The sequence below is a fragment of the Nycticebus coucang genome, chromosome 16 (genome assembly GCF_027406575.1).
Source record: "Nycticebus coucang isolate mNycCou1 chromosome 16, mNycCou1.pri, whole genome shotgun sequence".
Lineage (NCBI taxonomy): Eukaryota > Metazoa > Chordata > Mammalia > Primates > Lorisidae > Nycticebus > Nycticebus coucang.
The window spans coordinates 3,339,699-3,357,790 of NC_069795.1; the positions used below are offsets into that span (position 1 = coordinate 3,339,699).

General features: G+C 46.5%; 1 protein-coding gene across 5 annotated transcripts in view; it reads right to left on the bottom strand.

The window, feature by feature from the left end:
* Nucleotides 1–17,746, bottom strand: part of PKNOX1 (PBX/knotted 1 homeobox 1) — a 65,899-nt gene extending 48,153 nt beyond the window's left edge. For all 5 annotated transcript variants that reach the window (XM_053565669.1, XM_053565670.1, XM_053565668.1 and 2 more), the window contains exon 1: nucleotides 17,620–17,746. The gene's annotated coding sequence lies outside the window, so the exon portion shown is untranslated. The remainder of the gene's footprint in view (nucleotides 1–17,619) is intronic.
* Nucleotides 17,747–18,092: the final 346 nt, after the last annotated feature.

Below are 18,092 nucleotides of genomic sequence, written 5' to 3' on the forward strand. Positions count from 1 at the left end.
AAAAAAAAAAAAGAACTCCTGGGCTCAAGAGATCCACCTGCCTCTGCCTCCTAGAGTGCTGAGATTATAGGAATGAGCTACCATGCCTGGCCCTCAATTTTTTTTTTTTTTGAGACAGAGTCTCAAGGTGTCTAGGTAGAGTGCTGTGGCATCACAGCTCACAGCAACCTCAAACTCTTGGGCTAAAGCGATCCTCTTGCCTCACCCTCCCAAGTAGCTGGGACTACAGGCGCCGGCCACAACACCCAGCTATTTTTTGGTTATAGTTATCATTGTTGTTTGGCAGGCCCGGGCTGGATTTAAACTCACCAGTGGTGTATGTGGCTGGTGCTCTAGCCGCTTGATCTACAAGCGCTGAGCCCCCAAATTCTTTTTTTTTTTTTTGTAGAGACAGAGTCTCACTTTGTCGCCTTTGAGGGCCATGACATCACACAGCTCACAGCAACCTCCAACTCCTGGGCTTAGGTGATTCTCTTGCCTCAGGCTCCTGAGTAGCTGGGACTACAGGCGCCTGTCACAACGCCCAGCTATTTTTTGTTGTTGTTGTTGCTCTTTGGGGGGCCGAGTTTGAACCTGCCACCCTCAGTATATGGGGCCGGCGCCCTACTCACTGAGCCACAGGTGCTGCCTCCCCCCCCAGATTCTTAATATAGTCAATTAGGGTCCTTGCCGTCTCCTCTCCACTCCCTGTCCTTCTCCCTTGTCCATTTATTTTGAAAAGTCTTTGATAAACTTGTTTCCTTTCATACTTCCTGGCAGGCAGGGACTCTGTTTTTGTCCACTACTGTATTCTCAGCCATGACTACAATCTGGTACATAGCAGGTGCTCAAGTTTCTGTTTAGTAAATAGATGCTGTAACCTATACCACATAGGAGTTAGTTACCTGTTCCATGAGACTTTGCTTTAACAGATCCATCTGTGCCTAGTACCTTTTTAAAGATAAATCTGGCACTGTGGCTGGCACTGTGGCTCATGCCTGTAATCCCAGCACTCTGGGAGGCTGAGGTGGGTGGATCCCTTGATCTCAGGAGATCAAGACCGGGAAATAGGAAAACTAGCTGAACATCATGGCAGGCGCCTATAGTCCCAACTACTCAGGAGGCTGAGGCAAGAGGATCTCATAAGCCCAAGAGGTGAGCTGTGATGTCACAGCACTCTACTGAGGGGGACAAAGTGATTTATCTTTTTTTTTTCTGTCTCAAAAAAAAAAAGATAAATCTTTGACTACTTTCTCAATGTCATCTAAAGTGTCTGGTCTGCACAGCTTTTCTACCCCAAAGGTCAATTCTGTCATTTATCTTCCATACCTTCTCAAATTTATTCTCACCACATTGTAGATGGTGTACAAATCTACAACCCTCCCTAAAAGTACTATATTCTCATTTCTTCTTAATCATTTGAGAGTAAAACCAGACTTGCCTCTATTCTCCTTGAATTAATTTTATTTTTCTAATGTCTTTTTTTTTAGAGAGAGACTCTCACTTTGTCGCCCTGGGTAGAGTGCTGTGCCATAACAGCTCACAGCAACCTCTAACTTCTCGGTTTAAGCAATTCTCTTGCCTCAGCCTCCCAAGTAGCTGGGACTATAAGCGCCCGCCACAACACCTGGCTCTTTTTTGGCTGCAGTTGTCATTGTTGTTTGGCAGGCCTGGGCTGGATTCAAACCCGCCAGCTCTGGTGTATGTGGCTGGTGCCTTAGCCGCTTGAGCTACAGGCACTGAGCCAATTTTTCTAGTGTTTTAGGTTGAAATCCGAATTCACTGTTTTTCTTTTTTTCCTTTTTTTTATTTTTGGCCAGGACAAGGTTTGAACCCGCCACCTCTGGCATATGGGACCGGGGCCCTACCCCTTTAAGCCACAGGCGCCGCCTCACTGTTTTTCTTGTCCGCTAATAAACACACTGAAGGCTATGCCCTGCCCTCCTCATCCCACGGGTTATGAAATGGCGCCCTCTTACTGTCATTCATTCATTTCTACAGAGTCTGAACAGAGTCTCTGACCTCCTCTCTAGCCCAAGAGATACACAAAGAGGGACTTAAAACGTCCAGGGAGACAGGTTAGCTATCCTTAGGTTCTAACCAAGGGGCATCACTTGTGGTCTAAGACTGTGGCCTACAGTATTCTTTTTTTTATTTTCTTGCAGTTTTTGGCTGGGGCCACCTCCAGGACCTGGGGCCGGCGCCCTACTCACTGAGCCACAGGAGCCGCCCCCAGTATTCACTTTTTTAAACTTGGGATCTTTCTTTGTGGCCTAACACACAGCTAGTTTTTATTAACTATTTCATGTAATTGAAGAGAATCTATACTTCATGTTTTGTCGGGCACAAATCAGCCACATGGCTTAAATCTTCTATATCAGTGGTTCTCACCTGGAAACAGTTTGGCTCTGAGGAGGAATTTGGCAATGTCTGGAAACATTTCTGGTCATCACAGTGACAAAGGCTGGGATGCGGCTCAGTATTTCACGGTGCACAGGGCAGCTCCCAACAGAGAATCATCCGGCCCAAACTGTCACTAGCGCCCTAATCCTGACTTCTTTTCCATCTACTTGGTTTACAGTTCACTGAGACTCATTATTAAAGTCTCTCCCTGTGTGTGTAGAATTGTTAATTCCTCCTATTTCCATCCATGCTGTAAGTTTTATTTGTTAGGTATACAGAAGTTTATGATTATTAATTATACCTTTGAATAATATGTTAGTACCCCTCTTTTAACACTTTTGAGTTCAGCTTGTCTAACGTTTTAAACCTGCTTTGTCAGGACTGACACGGCTTCCACCTCTTTGTTTTGTTACTACTTACATCAGTTGTACATAGACCATTTATGTAAAGCAATTGACCAGATACCATTTTTCTATGGAACAATAAGTGTTATCACCTGGAAGATTTAATCCTCTTATGTTAATTGTGAGTCCAGGTATATAGGGACTTATTCATGCCATTTTATTTTATTTATTTTATTTTTTTGTTTGTTTTGAGACAGAGTCTCACTGTGTCACCCTGGTTAGAGTGTCATGGCATCACAGCTCAGAGCAACCTCAAACTCTTGGGCTTACACGATTCTCTTGCCTCAGCCTCCCCAGTAGCTGGGACTACAGGCACCCGCCACAACGCCCAGGTATTTTTTTGTTGCGGTCGTCATTTTTGTTTTAGCTGGCCCAGGCCAGGTTTGAACCCGCCAGACTAGGTGTATGTGGAAGGCACCCTACCCACTGAGCTTACAAGCACCACCACCTATTCATGCCATTTTAGTTTTTTGGGATTTTTTTTCTTGGTTTCTTTTTTAAATAGATGTGGGCTTATTTGTGCAAATTATTTTTTGTTGTTCTTGGGTTTTTTTAATATACCATGCAAACTTCTTGTTTTTGTTTTTTCTTTCTTCTTAACTCCCTTTAGTTGAAATGGTAAAATTTGTTTTGTTTTGTTTTTTGAGACAGAGTGTCACTTTGTCACCCTGGGTAGAGTACTGTGGCATCATAGCTCACAGCAACTTCAAACTCTTGGGCTTCAGCAATCCTCTTGCCTCAGCCTCCCTAGTAGCTGCAACTATAAGCACACATCACAATACCCAGCTGTATTTTTATTTTTAGTAGAGACAGGGTCCCGCTCCTGCTCAGGCTGGTCTCAAACTCCTGAGCTCAAGGGATTCACCTGCCTCCACCTCCCAGAGCCTGGGATCACAGGTGTGAGCCACCAAGCCTGGCCTACAGTCTCCTTTGTTCCATGTTTCCCTCCAGTGCTTTGGAGCTGCACATACTATCCTCAGTCCTTAGTGGTTACCCTCATCCTACCTAAAATCAACATTTAACACCCACATCTCAACTGAGTTCTAGAACAATCCTTGTACCATTTATTAAATATAAAGTTGTGTTCATTAAACTTCAATATCTTAATTTACCCTCTCTGGCAACAGGAATTATAACTTATCCATAGTACTGATAGCGAGTACAGAGCACTCTGGGAAGGTAAACACATCGAGGATCATTTGGAGGCGTTCTTAAATACCCTGAAGATGAACTATAGGGCATTTAAAGGTTATGCTGTTTTTTCTTTTAGACAGTCTCACTAGGTTGCCCTGGGTAGAGTGCCGTGGCATCATAGTTCACAGCAACCTCAAGCTCTTGGGCTTAAGTGATTCTCCTGTCTCAGCCTCCCAAGTAGTTGGGACTACAGGTGCCCACCACAACACCCAGCTATTTTTTGGTTGAAGTTGTTATTGTTGTTTGGAAGGCCCAGGCTGGATTCAAACCCACCAGCTCTGGTGTATGTGGCTGACACCCTACCCGCTGAGCTACAGGCACTGAGCCTAAAGGTTATACTTTATCATCTGTGGGATTCACTGAGCTGTAATGCCTCATTCCCAACTGATCCCACGTAACCTATATAGTACAAAACACACACACATATTTCATACTGTACATATTCATAAATATAATATTATGATGCCTCCTTTTAGTGGGGGACCATATCAAACTTAGCAAAGCATATTATATACAATAAATATTTTTGAGCATTTGATTATTTGGACTAGATAAAAATTCATATAATTTTAATGACACCCTATCAGGAATAGAGTTAAAAAGAAAAATATATTAGAATATTTTATTTGTACTATAATTGTCACTTTCAATATTATTTAATATTATATGAGAAAATTATATTAGAAAAACATTTTAGGTTTTGAAGGGAGAGATACTGAGAAGATGCCACAATATGTATTCTATTCCATAAAAACAACTACATTCTCTATTTGGAACAAAATTCATATAGTTATTTTATTTTATTTTATTTTATTGAGACAGAATCTCACTTTGTCACCCTTGGTAGAGTGCCGTGGTATCACTCTTGTTCACACTGGTCTTGAACCGTGAGCTCAGGCAATCCACCCACCTCGGCCTCCCAGAATGCTGGGATTATAGGCAGGAGCCACCGCTCTCGGCATAGGTATCTTTTTAAATAAGGAAAAATAACACACATAAAAGAGATTTTTTTTTTTTTTTTGTAGAGACAGAGTTTCACTGTACCGCCCTCGGTAGAGTGCCGTGGCCTCACACGGCTCACAGCAACCTCTAACTCCTGGGCTTACGCTATTCTCTTGCCTCAGCCTCCCGAGCAGCTGGGACTACAGGCGCCCGCCACAATGCCCGGCTATTTTTTTGTTGCAGTTTGGCTGGGGCTGGGTTTGAACCCGCCACCCTCGGCATATGGGGTCGGCACCCTACTCACTGAGCCACAGGCGCTGCCGAAGAGATTTTTGAAGTTTAAAATAGTTACTGATTATATTCTTAGGATACAGTGGACTAATATCAAAACTGAAACAGAAACATACACTTAAATAAACAAGTACATCCTCAGGCCAGTTAACTAAAAATTATCCTGACCAGTCAAAAGGTCCATAAAAAAACTACCACAAAAGCACTGAGAAAAGCTGGGGATTATTCAGTCTCCTTTTTAAAATTTCTTTTACAGAAGAAATTCTAAAAGAGACATTGAACAAAAAATAATAGGGAGGGAATTCTACAAAGAGAGGCCCTCACCCAGCACCCTCACCCCCAGCCCCGCAGGTACTGGCCACTAACACCCCGTCCGGCCCTCATCAGCCCTCCTAAGCCAGCCCTGACCAAGGGGGCTGCCCTGCTTTCTGGGGCATAGAGGGAGGTGCATGTGGGGCTCCGCACAGCGGCTCTGGGTGAGGTACAGAAGCCACAGGAAACAACATGACCCTGCATGCTGACTTATCTGGCACAGGTGGCTCCCCAATGCTCAGCAGGAGCTAGTCATCAAAGCGGGGTTCCAGGTATTACCTTGTAACTCTACTGATGACTTAAGAGCTATTTCTCCGGGTACTATTTTTACACAGATGGCAAGGTACGCCAGTCACAGCAAGGTGTGCGTTCCCCAAGAAGAATTTCTCACCTGTTACCCACCTGTCGTTCCTACTCCCCCAAAGGCCATGTTATTTCATTTCACTGAGAGCCAGACCAGCTTTAATTTGCTTCAATTAAGAAATGCAGGGTGGGGCGGCACCTGTGGCTCAGTGGGTAGGGTGTCGGGGCCACATACCAGGGGTGGGGGGTTCAAACCCGGCCCCGGCCAAACAATAACAACAACAACAAAAAAAAATAGCTGGATGCCTGTAGTCCCAGCTACTCCGGAGGCTGAGGCAAGAGAAACGCCTAAGCCCAGGAGTTGGAGGTTGCTGTGAGCTGTGACACCACAGCACTTTATTGAGGGTGGTAAAGTGAGACTCTCTCAAAAAAAAAAAAAGAAATGAGGGGTTGGGGTGAGGGCTGACCAGCAAACTGTAAAGGGCCACATAGTAAATGGTTTGTGGACCACATGCTGCTGCTATTACTTACTCTTCTTTTTTTTTCTTTACAACTCTTTAAAAATGTATACATCATTCTTAGCCATAGGGCCATACAAAAGCAGGCTACTGCAGATTTGGCCTGAAGATCTGTGGTTTGCCAACCCTTGGCCTTAATTATAGATTTACAAAGAGATATTATATATTTTTAAAAACTCTAACTCAAAAAAAGAAATATAGGAACTCGGGCGGCGCCTGTGGCTCAGTCGGTAGGGCGCCGGCCCCATATACCGAGGGTGGCAGGTTCAAACCCGACCCCGGCCAAACTGCAACCAAAAAATAGCCGGGCGTTGTGGCGGGCGCCTGTAGTCCCAGCTACTCGGAGGCTGAGGCAAGAGAATCGCTTAAGCCCAGGAGTTGGAGGTTGCTGTGAGCTGTGTGAGGTCACAGCACACTGAGGGCCATAAAGCGAGACTCTGTCTCTACAAAAAAAAAAAAAAGAAAGAAAGAAATATAGGAACTCTCACCAAAGCCTTAAAAAAAAACAAAAAAAAAAAAAAAAAAAAACTCTAACTCTACTTTAAACCATCTAAAATGTGCTCAGTTTGGTGACACTCTCTGTGAGCTGCCTGCCTGGTAAGTCCAACCAGCCTGTCCCCCTCAAAGGACTGCTTTCTGCACAGCAGCACAATTCCCTGCCATGGAAAGGAGGGAAACTCTAGAGTGATTTTAGTTCTAGTACCTTCATAGGGCAACAGGTAGCCTGGAGAAGCCAGAAATGGCTGGAGATACACTGTATCTCTCAATTTTTTGTTACCAAACTTCTGGAAACATTTAGAAACATTTAGTCAACAACCCGTTCCCAGGCCAAACTTGTGTCTTAGCAAAAGGTATCCAAGAAAACAGCTAAAATCCTACATTCAAAAAAGGTACTTTTACAAGGTATCATTTAGGTATAGTTAGCGAGCCTGCATATCCCTATAGTTCAGTGAGTTTACATTTTGTGTGAGAAGTTTTAGTGATTATGTCTCAGAAACCACAGCCAAGTTGTCCCCCTCCCTTCCACGCACCCCCATCCCTGAGAGTATTCAGTCAATAAATTACTCGTTCCAAAGAAAACATTTGTCAAGAATCACTTTATTTTTCAAACAAGGTTTGGGAGATGCCATTTAAAGTTTAATATTAAAATAAAATAACAGACAGTAAATCCTGTTAAAACAAAATCTGCACCAAAAAAAGGATTTCTAAAACCCAAAGGTCCATATATGTCCACAAAGCAAAATTTTATTAACAAAGGCATTTTAATGGCTTTACAATTTGGTTTCTCTTGTTTTTCTGAGGAAAGAGAGTTTCACTGTCACCCAGACTAGAGTGCCATGGCCTCAGCCTAGCTCACAGCAACCTCAAACTCCTGGGCTCAAGCAATCCTCCTGCCTCAGCCTCCTGAGTAGCGGGGGCTATAGGAACCTACTGAAACACCCAGCTAATTTTTCTATTTTTTTAGTAAAGACAGATCCCACTCTTGCTTAGGCTGGTCTTGAACTCTGGACCTCGATAGATCCTCCCGCCTTGGCCCTCCAGAGTGCTAGGAGTATAGGCATGAGCCACTGTGCTCCATCTACAATTCATTTTAAAAGACTTTGAGCTGGATGATCTACTATGGTTGGTAAATTTAAAATTCACTATCACTGCCATCATTAAAAACTGACTCAAGGCTCGGTGACTGTAGCTCAAGTGGCTAAGGCGCCAGCCACATACACCTGAGCTGGCGAGTTCGAGACCAGCCGGGCCTGCCAAATAACAATGACAACTACAACCAAAAAGTAGCCAGGTGTTATGGTGGGTGCCTGTAAGTCCCAGCTACTTGGGAGGCTGAGGCAAGAGAATCGCTTAAGCCCAAGAGTTGGAGGTTGCTGTGAGCTGTGATGCCACAGCACTCTACCCAGGGCGACTGCTTGAGGCTCTGTCTCAAAAAAAAAAAAAAAAAAAAAAACTGACTCAAACCTTTCATAATGTACTTGTCATTAAAGAATCAATGATAGCCAGGCGTTGTGGCGGGCGCCTGTAGTCCCAGCTACTTGGGAGGCTGAGGCAAGAGAATTGCTTAAGCCCAGGAGTTGGAGGTTGCTGTGACCTGTGTGAGACCACGGCACTCTACAGAGGGCCATAAAGTGAGACTCTGTCTCTACAAAAAAAAAAAAAAAAAAAAAAAAGAATCAATGAATATGTTTTATGAAAAATAAGAACTACAGCCCTATGAAGCAGGCCCCTTCTCCCACTGACAATGTCTTCAGTCTGTGGACAGGCACCAGCATACCCCCTTACCCAGCAGTGGCCCTTCCCACCTACATTCCCTGTCCGCCTGGCTGGTACTAAGCTTAGTAGGGTAGAGGAAACCCAGCTTTAAGATGGCAAAACACTAAATGCTCAAAAGGTTCCGAAACATCAGGCATGGCCATAAAACAATATAAAATCACAAAAATGAATGAGATCTTAAATTTTTAAAATAAAAAATGGCAGATTATGGCCAGGCTCAGTGGCTCACACCTGTAACCCTAGCACTCTGGGAGGCCGAGGCAGGTGGATTGCCTGAGCTCACGGGTTCAAGACCAGTTTGAGCCAAAGTAAGACGCTGTCTTTAAAAATAGCTGGCTGTTGTGGTGGGCATCTATAGTCCCAGCTACTCAGGAGGCTGAGGCAAGAGAATTCCTTAAGCCTGGGAGTTCGAAGTTGCTGTGAGCTGTGATGCCACAGCACTCTACCAAGGGTGACAAAGTAAAAAAAAAAAAAAAAAAAAAAAAGGAGGCATGTACATGTTGTTATGTGCATTTTACCACAACAAAAATATTGGGCGAAAAGTATGCATAAATACACACAGAACTTAAAAAAATGTAAAGTTGGCAATTTAATGTTTATTATACTTTTTCCCTGCAAAATTGAATTCCTAATTTCTTTTTGTTTGTTTTTTTTTTTCTTTTTTGAGACACAGCCTGTGCTGTGGCATCACAGCTCACAGCCACCTCAAACTCCTGGGCTTAAGCGATTCTCTTGCCTCAGCCTCCCAAACCAGATTTTTTTTGTTGTTGTTGCAGTTGTCATTGTTGTTTAGCTGGCCCAGGCCTGGTTTGAACCCGCCAACCTGGGTATACGTGGCCAGCACCTACCCACTGAGCTACAGGCGAGGCTCTACCCAGCTATTTTTTAAGCCGCATACTTGAAGTCAGACTGCTCCCTGCCATCCTGAAAATCTAGTGAAACAGCCAGTTACTCCTCATAGGTCACAGCTGGCAAACAGTATAATCAGCATTTCCAGCACACAGTCCTGCACAGTCTCATGGACGGAAGCTGTCCCCTGATGGCTTTCCTCTTCTAGGGGATGGGGCATAAGTAACAAGGGCTTTTGGGTGATGGGATCACCCTGAGCAGAGAAACGATCTCAGACAGGAGGGAACACTCACACCTTGAGAGGACCTGGGGCTTGACCTGTCAGAGGGACAGTACTATATCACTTTAGAGACAGAGCCATGACAATAAAATGAATCTAAAATTTTTACTAATTCACAGACCCTCAGTCGCTCAACCTGGTAAACTACTGGTTTTCAAGATTTTGAAAAGGCTGTAGGCCCTTTCCCCAAAGAAATATTAGGTAGAGGGTGGCGCCTGTGGCTTAGTGGGTAGGGCACCAGCCACATATACCGAGGGTGGCAGGTTCAAACCTGGCCCTGGCCAAACTGCAACAAAAAAATAGCCGGGTATTGTGGCAGGCACTTGTAGTCCCAGCTACTCGGGAGGCTGAGGCAAGAGAATTGTCTAAGCCCGGGAGCTGGAGACTGCTGTGAGCTGTGATGCCACAGCACTCTACTGAAGGCAACAAAGTGAGACTCTGTCTCTACAAAAAAAAAAAAAAAGAAATATTAGCTAGAATTAAGAAAACTGCTCTGTCCCCTTCCCTAAGCTATGTTCTCCAAACCCTAGAGCTTTAAAGTATCCAGAGTTCTGGGGTGGCACCTACAGCTCAAAGGAGTAGGGTGCCGGCCCCATATGCCAGAGGTGGCGGGTTCAAGCCCAGCTCTGGCCAAAAACTGCCAAAAAAAAAAAAAAAAGTATCCAGAGTTCTAAATCTCAAAGTCAGACAACACATTTGCTATAGTTACCACAATGCCTTCTGTGTGAATTTTCCAGAAACCATAACTAATCCTGGAGGGTCTGACAAATAGAAGCAAAGGGCTACTGTCCACTGAGGGCAGGCAGCAGGCCAGGCCAGGGCTTTGCGAGGACTCACGCACAGCTTTTGTAGGCTTCTGGGTTCTTTCCCCCAGTGCCCATGCTTCCCAGCCCTTATAGGAGCTTCTAGCAATTCCCAAACTGACTTTTTCCTACACTGTATTTCCACTATACACATCTTCTTAACAGTGAACACAGGATATAACCATCACTCAACCATTCAGAGCTGCTACAGCTCTCCCCAAGTGGCTATAGCTATGTCCCTCACCCCATGATGACCTCACACTGCTATGCTCTGAGTTCTCCATCTGTGCTGTTATTATTTCCTTGTCACCACTGCCATCAATTGAAGAAGGAAAAACATCACACATGCATATTCCTAAAACAGATGGGCTGAGAGTAAATCAACTTCTAGTGAAGAAGTTCTTTTTTTTTTTTTGTAGAGACAGAGTCTCACTGTACCGCCCTCGGTAGAGTGCCGTGGCGTCACACGGCTCACAGCAACCTCTAACTCTTGGGCTTACACGATTCTCTTGCCTCAGCCTCCCGAGCAGCTGGGACTACAGGCGCCCGGCCCCAACGCCCGGCTATTTTTTGTTGTTGTTGTTGTTGTTGTTGCAGTAGTTTGGCCGGGGCTGGGTTTGAACCCGCCACCCTCGGCATATGGGGCCGGCGCCCTACTCACTGAGCCACAGGTGCCGCCCAGTTGTTCTTAACTTGATATCTGTGAACCTGAATAAAAAAACTCAGATTTCTTTTTCTTTGAGACAGAGTCTCACTTTGTCATCTTCAGTACAGTGACCTGGTGTCATAGCTCACAGCAACCTCAAATTCCTGGGTTCAAGCAATTCTCTTGCCCCAGCCTCCCTGAGGAGCTGGGAAGTTACTACACCCAGCTAGTTTTTCTATTTTTAGTAAGATGGGGTCTCAAACCCCTGAGCTTAGGCAATCCACCCATCTTGGCCTTCCAGAGTGCTAGGATTACAAGCCTGGCAAAATGTCAGATCTTTATTTGCAATAACTTCTAGCTGCAATGTAGCACTCTTTCAATTATGAAGCCCTAGGGCTTTAGCAGCACCAGTGACAGGTATTATCATAGAGCACTGAGAGCTGTTACAGAAATCTGACCACTATTAACAAAGGAATTACCACAGCCACTGCTGGATCTGCCTACTCAGTGAGTTAGTAAATGGGAATGTACCACTAGTCTGGGTCAACACGATATTTAGATAACTGTATTCCAATATAACTGGTTCTCTTCTTGAACTCTTTTATTTTGTTTAACATTGTTAAGAGGGGCCCAGAGGCTCCTGCAGTCTATACTTGGCATCACTTTAGCAGCTACAGCTTCAAACAGTTTTTAACAATTTGCATGGAAATGAAAGCTGCAAATACAATCTTACTTCTCACACGCAGTACTTTTCTACTCCTTCTATTCAAAGCCACACTTTGCTAAGTTGTAATACATTGCAGCAGAAACATACACACAGGAATCCCAATAAAACACAGTCACAGTCAGTATCACTAAACATGGAACCTGCTGACGCTTAAATCATAAAGCAAAGACTGCTAGTCTTTGAAACAAGCCATACTTTGCTGATCATGTTTCATCAATTCTAAACACATCTTTAAAGCTATAAAGTAGGCGGTGCCCATAGCTCAGTGGGTAGCTCAGTGGGTAGGACGCCGGCCACACACATGGAGGCTGGCAGGTTCGAACCTGGCCTGGGCCTGCTAAAACAACAATGACAACTGCAACAGTAACAACAACAACAACAAATAGCCAGGGCTTGTCGCCCATAGCTCAGTGAGTAGGGCGCCAGCCACATACTTTGGAAGCTGGCAGGTTTGAGCCTGCCTGGGCCTGCTAAACGACCACAAATGCAACCAAAAAATAGCTGGGTGTTGTGGCGGGCATCTGTAGTCCCAGCTACTCGGAAGGTTGAGGCAAAAGAATCACTTAAGCTCAAGAGCTTGAAGTTGCTGTGAGCTCTGATGCCACAGCACTCTACTGAGGGTGACATAAGGGCACTGTGGCGGCCACCTGTAGTCCCAGCTACTTGGGAGGCTGGGGCAAGAGAATCGCTTAAGCCCAAGAGTTTGAGGTAGCTGTTAGCTGTGACAACACAGCACTACCCCTGGGCAACTCTGTCTCAAATAAATAAATAAATGAATAAAATTATGAAGCATGAAGCATTCTATAACTGCTGCGGGAAGACAGCACCATGTCAGTAGGCATTATGGGCATTATTTAATGACCTTGAACAATCAAGTTAGATTCAATTAACTACATGAAGACCTCATTTTACTTCCCTTCTTTACTTTATTGCACTTCACAGATAATGCATTTTTTTTTACAAATTGAAGGTTCCTGGCAAACCTGCACCTGGAAGTCCATTGGCACTTTTCCAACAGCCTGTGTCCACTTCGTCATGTTCTGTGTCATATTTTGATAACTATCATAGTATTTAAAATTTTCCATTATTATATATTATGGTGACCTGTGCTCAGTGATTTTAATTGTTTTGGGCACTTATTATTATTATTATTATTATTTTTTTTTTGTAGAGACAGAGTCTCACTTTACCGCCCTTGAAAGAGTGCCGTGGCGTCACATGGCTCACAGCAACTTCCAGCTCTTGGACTTACGTGATTCTCTTGCCTCAGCCTCCCGAGTAGCTGGGACTACAGGCGCCCGCCACAACGCCTGGTTATTTTTTTGTTGCAGTTTGGCCGGGGCTGGGTTTGAACCCACCACCCTCGGTATATGGGGCCGGCGCCCTACTCACTGAGCCACAGGCACCGCCCTATTTATTATTATTATTATTATTTTTTTTTACAGACAGAGTCTCACTTTGTTGCCCTTGGTAGAGTGCTGTGACGTCACAGCTCACAGCAACCTCCAACTCCTGGGCTTAGGCGATTCTCTTGCTTCAGTCTCCCAAGTAGCTGGGACTACCGGCACCAGCTACAATGCCCGGCTATTTTTTTGTTGCAGTTTGGACAGGGCCAGGTTTGAACCCGCCACCCTCTGTATATAGGGCCGGTGCCCTATTCACTGAGCCACAGGCACCACCTGATTTAGGGCACTTATATAAGATGGTGAACTTAATCGATAAATATGTTTTGTATTCTGACCACTCCTGACCATTCTGTCTCTCCCCTCTCTTGGTGAGGAAGGCATGTTGAAAGCCAAGATCAACTGAAAGCTAAGCTTCTTGAGGAAACATTTTGCCAAGTTGTGAATGCAAAAAAAAAAAAAAAAAAAAAGGTTTTAAAAGAAATTAAAAATGCTTCTCCAGTGAACATACAAATGATAAGAATGAAGCAGTCTTATTGTTGATATGGAGAGAGTCTGAGTGGTCTGGACAGAAGATCAAACCAGCCACGGCATTCCCTTAACCTAACCCATAGCAAGGCCCTACTCTCCTCAATTCTGTGAGGGCAGAGAAAGGTGAGGAAGCTGCAGAAAAAAAATTGGGCTGAAATCAAGGTTAGTACATGAGGTAGAAGGGAGAAACTGTTTCCATAACATAAAAAAAGTGCAAGGTGAAGTAGCAAGGGCTAAAATAGAAGCTGCAGCAAGTTATCCAGAAGACATAGTTAAGATCATTGATAAAGGTGGCGACACTGAACAGATTTTCAATGCAGACACAGCCTTCTATTGGAAGAAGATGCCATCTAGAACTTTCATAGCTAGAGAAGAAAAGTCAATGCCTGGCTTCAAAGAACAAGTTGACTCTTCTTTGGAGGTACTGTAGCTGCTGACTTTTAAGTTGAAACCAGTGCTCATTTGCCATTCTGAAAATCCTAGATAATTTAAGAATTATGCTAAATCTACTCTGTCTATGCTTTAAAGTAGAACAACAAGATTAGATGATAGCACTTCTGTTTACAGCATGGTTTATTGAACATTTTAAGCCCTCTATTGAGATCTACTGCTCAAAAAATTCACTTAAAAATATTACTACTTGGCTCAGTGCCTGTAGCTCAAGCGGCTAAGGCGCCAGCCACATACACCACAGCCGGCAGGTTCAAATCCAGCCCGGGCCTGCCAAACAACGACAGCTACAACCAAAAAGTGGTGGGCACCTGTAGCCCCAGCTACTTGGGAGACTGAGGCAAGAGAATCACTTGAGCCCAAGAGTTCGAGTTTGCTGTGACACCACCTAGGATGGTGGTGTCCTCTCTACCTAGGATGACATAGAGAGACTCTGTCTCAAAAAAAAAAAAAAAATGTTTCATAAGGCTTTCGCTGCCATAGTGATTCCTCTAATGGTTCCGAGCACAGTAAACCGAAAACCTTCTGAAAGGGATTCACCATTCTAGATGTCATTAAGAACATTTGTGATTCATGATGAGGTCAAAATATCAACATTACCAGGAGTTTGGGACAACCCTCAGGGATGATTCTGAAGGGTTTAAGACTTCAGTGAAGGTGAGGCGCCTGTGGCTCAAAGGGGAAGGGCACTGGTCCCATATGCCGGAGGTGACGGGTTCAAACCCAGCCCTGGCCAAAAACCACACACACACACACAAAAATAAATAAATAAAATAAAATCTAAAAAAAAAAAAAAAAAGACTTCAGTGAAGGGGGTGGCGCCTGTGGCTCAGTGGGTAGGGTGCCGGCACCATGTACTGAGGGTGGCAGGTTCAAACCCAGCCCCGACCAAACTGCAACAAAAAAATAACTGGGAGTTGTGGCGGGCACCTGTAGTCCCAGCTCCTTGGGAGGCTGAGAGAATTGCTTAAGCACAAGAGTTTGAGGTTGCTGTGAGCTGTGACACCACAGTACTCTACCGAGGACAACAAAGTGAGACTCTGTCCCAAAAAAAAAAGTAGTTTTTTGAGATGGAATCTACTGGTGAAGATCCTCTAAACATTGCTGAAGAAATAACAAAGGATTTAGAATATTCCATAAACTTAGTTGATAAAGCAGGAGCACTTTGAAGGAATTCCTGCTGCAGATAAAATATTATTAAACAGCAGCTCATGCTACAGAGAAATTTTTCTTATATAGCAAACTTTTATTATTGTCTTATTTTAAGAAATTGCACCAGCCACCTCGACCTTGGGCAAACACCACCTCCTTGATAAGTAACAGCCACCAACATTAATGCAAGCTCTCCCACCAGCAAAAAGGCTCCAATGAGCATTAGCACCTGTTCTGTTGCCTGGTGTGCTACTGGCCTCTCACAGCTCACTGCAACCTTGAACTCCTAGGCATGAGCAATCCTCCTGCCTCAGCCTCCCCAGCGGCTGGGACTATAGGTATATGCCACCACACCCAGCTAATTCTTTTCTTTTTTGTAGTCTTACTATGTTGCTCAGGCAGGTCTCAAACTCCTGGGCTCAAGCAATCGTCCTGCTTTAGTCTCCCCAAGTGCTGAGATTACAGGTGTGAGCCACTGAGCAAGTCCATCATTAGGATTTTAATGTAAGGTGTGTACATTTATGTACATCACTGTACGTTCACAGTATTGCTACTATATTATTAAGAGGCTACAATATAGTATAAATACAACTTTTCTATTCACAGAAAAACAAAAAAATTCATGTCACTTGCTTAATTTGATATCTGTCTACTGCCATGATCTAGAACCAATCTCTCAATACCTGTGGTATGACTGTCCTGCAACGGAAGGCTCCACATACTACTCCCCACGCTAAGAAACCAAGGTGAAAGTGATGAGAGGCAAATTGAGTCATTCTGCTATCTTCCATATCACGGTATTACAACTAGATTCCAAAATCTCCAATAACTGTAATTATTCTTTATGATATTTAAAGAAAGACCCTTGTTCAATATGCCAAGAAAAATAATGTAATTATTAGTTAGCTATACCTAACCAAAGCTGGGAGCTTCTTTCACCCTAAAGTGGAAAGTACCCACTTCCTAAGAAAAAAACCCACTTATTTCTTTAACAACCTCTTTCTTACACCACCTAGTTAAATCTGAACCCCCTTACCTATGCCAAAGATGTCTTGAGTTGCTGCAAATATGCCACCCACTTAGCAAAGGCACTTGGGGTGCGTACGGGCGGACCCCACCCGGCCTCGTTCTGCCCTCAGCCACACGTGCTCAGACACACGTGGGCAGGACACCTAACGGACCCACACAAACAAGGTACTTCGGGAGCCATAGCACGAAATAAAGCTGACTCGGTCGTTAACTTTTTTCAAGTAATATAATTTTCTCAAAAGGAATGTGATAATCCATGAGGCGGCCAGACCCTGCCAAACACTTCCTGTCATCCCTGTCACATCAGCCGTTTAAGTCAGACATTGCAAGCAATCCAGGAACCCTCCAGCAGGGCACCCAGAACACAGCCCTCAAAGCACCCCCGGGCATCCCACCAGTCGGCGCGCGCCGAGGCCGGGGTAGCTGGGGCAGCCCGTGACACCTGCCCTTCCGCGCGCGCTCGCTCCCGTGCGTCCCTCGGCGCCAAGGCCCGCGGGGCCGGGGTCGGCGGCCGCCATCTTCCCGCCTCCGCCAGCACGCGGCCCCACTCGCGCCCCGCAAGCCGGCCCCGCCCCGCCCCCGGCCCTCACAGCAGCCGCGCCCCCGCCCGCGCGCCCCCGGCCCTCACGCCCGCCCGGCCCCGGCCCCGCCCCCGCCTCCTGCGCGTCCCCGGCCCTCACGTCTGTCCCGCCCGCGCCCCCGCCCGGCACGGCTCGGCGCGCCCCCGCGCCCCTCGCCCCCGCCCCGCGCAGGGGCGCGCGCCGCTCTCCGAAAGGGACGGTTAGGAGCGCGCGCCTAGAGCGGGCCCAGCGCGGCGGCAGCGGAGCCTTCCAGAAATTTCCGCGTCCCTAAACCCACACTAAAGCACAAACTGGGCGCGCCCCCGTGCGGGCCCGGCAGACTGCGCCCGCACTCCCCGAGGCCGCCCGCTCCCCTCCCCCACCCGCGCCCCCTCCCCGCCCCCTGCCCCAGGCGGCGGGTCAATTGCGGGCCCTCCAGGGCGCCGCTGGCCCGCCCGATCCGGTGGCAGCGGCAGCAGTGGGCGACGGCCGCGGGCCGGTGTGATTGATAGGGACGGCGGCGGCGAGAGCGGCGGCGGCGGCGGAGCGGTTGAGTGACAGCTTACCTGGGTGCCAATCTTCATCACACTGACAAGCGGCTGCAGCAATCGGGACCCGCAGTGCCGCGCCCGCGTCCAACCGTCACGCCGACGCTAGGCCACGCGACACAGCCTCGCTCAATGGGAGGAGGGCGACGCCGACGCACACCGCATCAATATTCAGGCAGGGGGCGGGGCCTGGTCAGGCCTGGCCCCGCCCTCCCTGCGCGTCGGCGGGCGCGGGGCAGGGCCTTTCCGCAGGGGGCGGAGAGTGAGGCCCGGGGCTGGGCTGGGGGCCGGTCACGCCCCCGCAGCCAGGCCCCGCCCCCATCCCGCCGCGCCCGGGAGTAAGCAAAGGCCTGCTGGGCCTCAGGGCCGAGCTTCCTGCTTTATGACTATGCAACAGGGGCGGGGCTAGCGCGTTTGCCACGCCCCCTCCGCGCGCACTGCTCTGGGAGAGAGGTCTGTGTGGCCCGGCGAAACCATACTTGGCGCTCAGG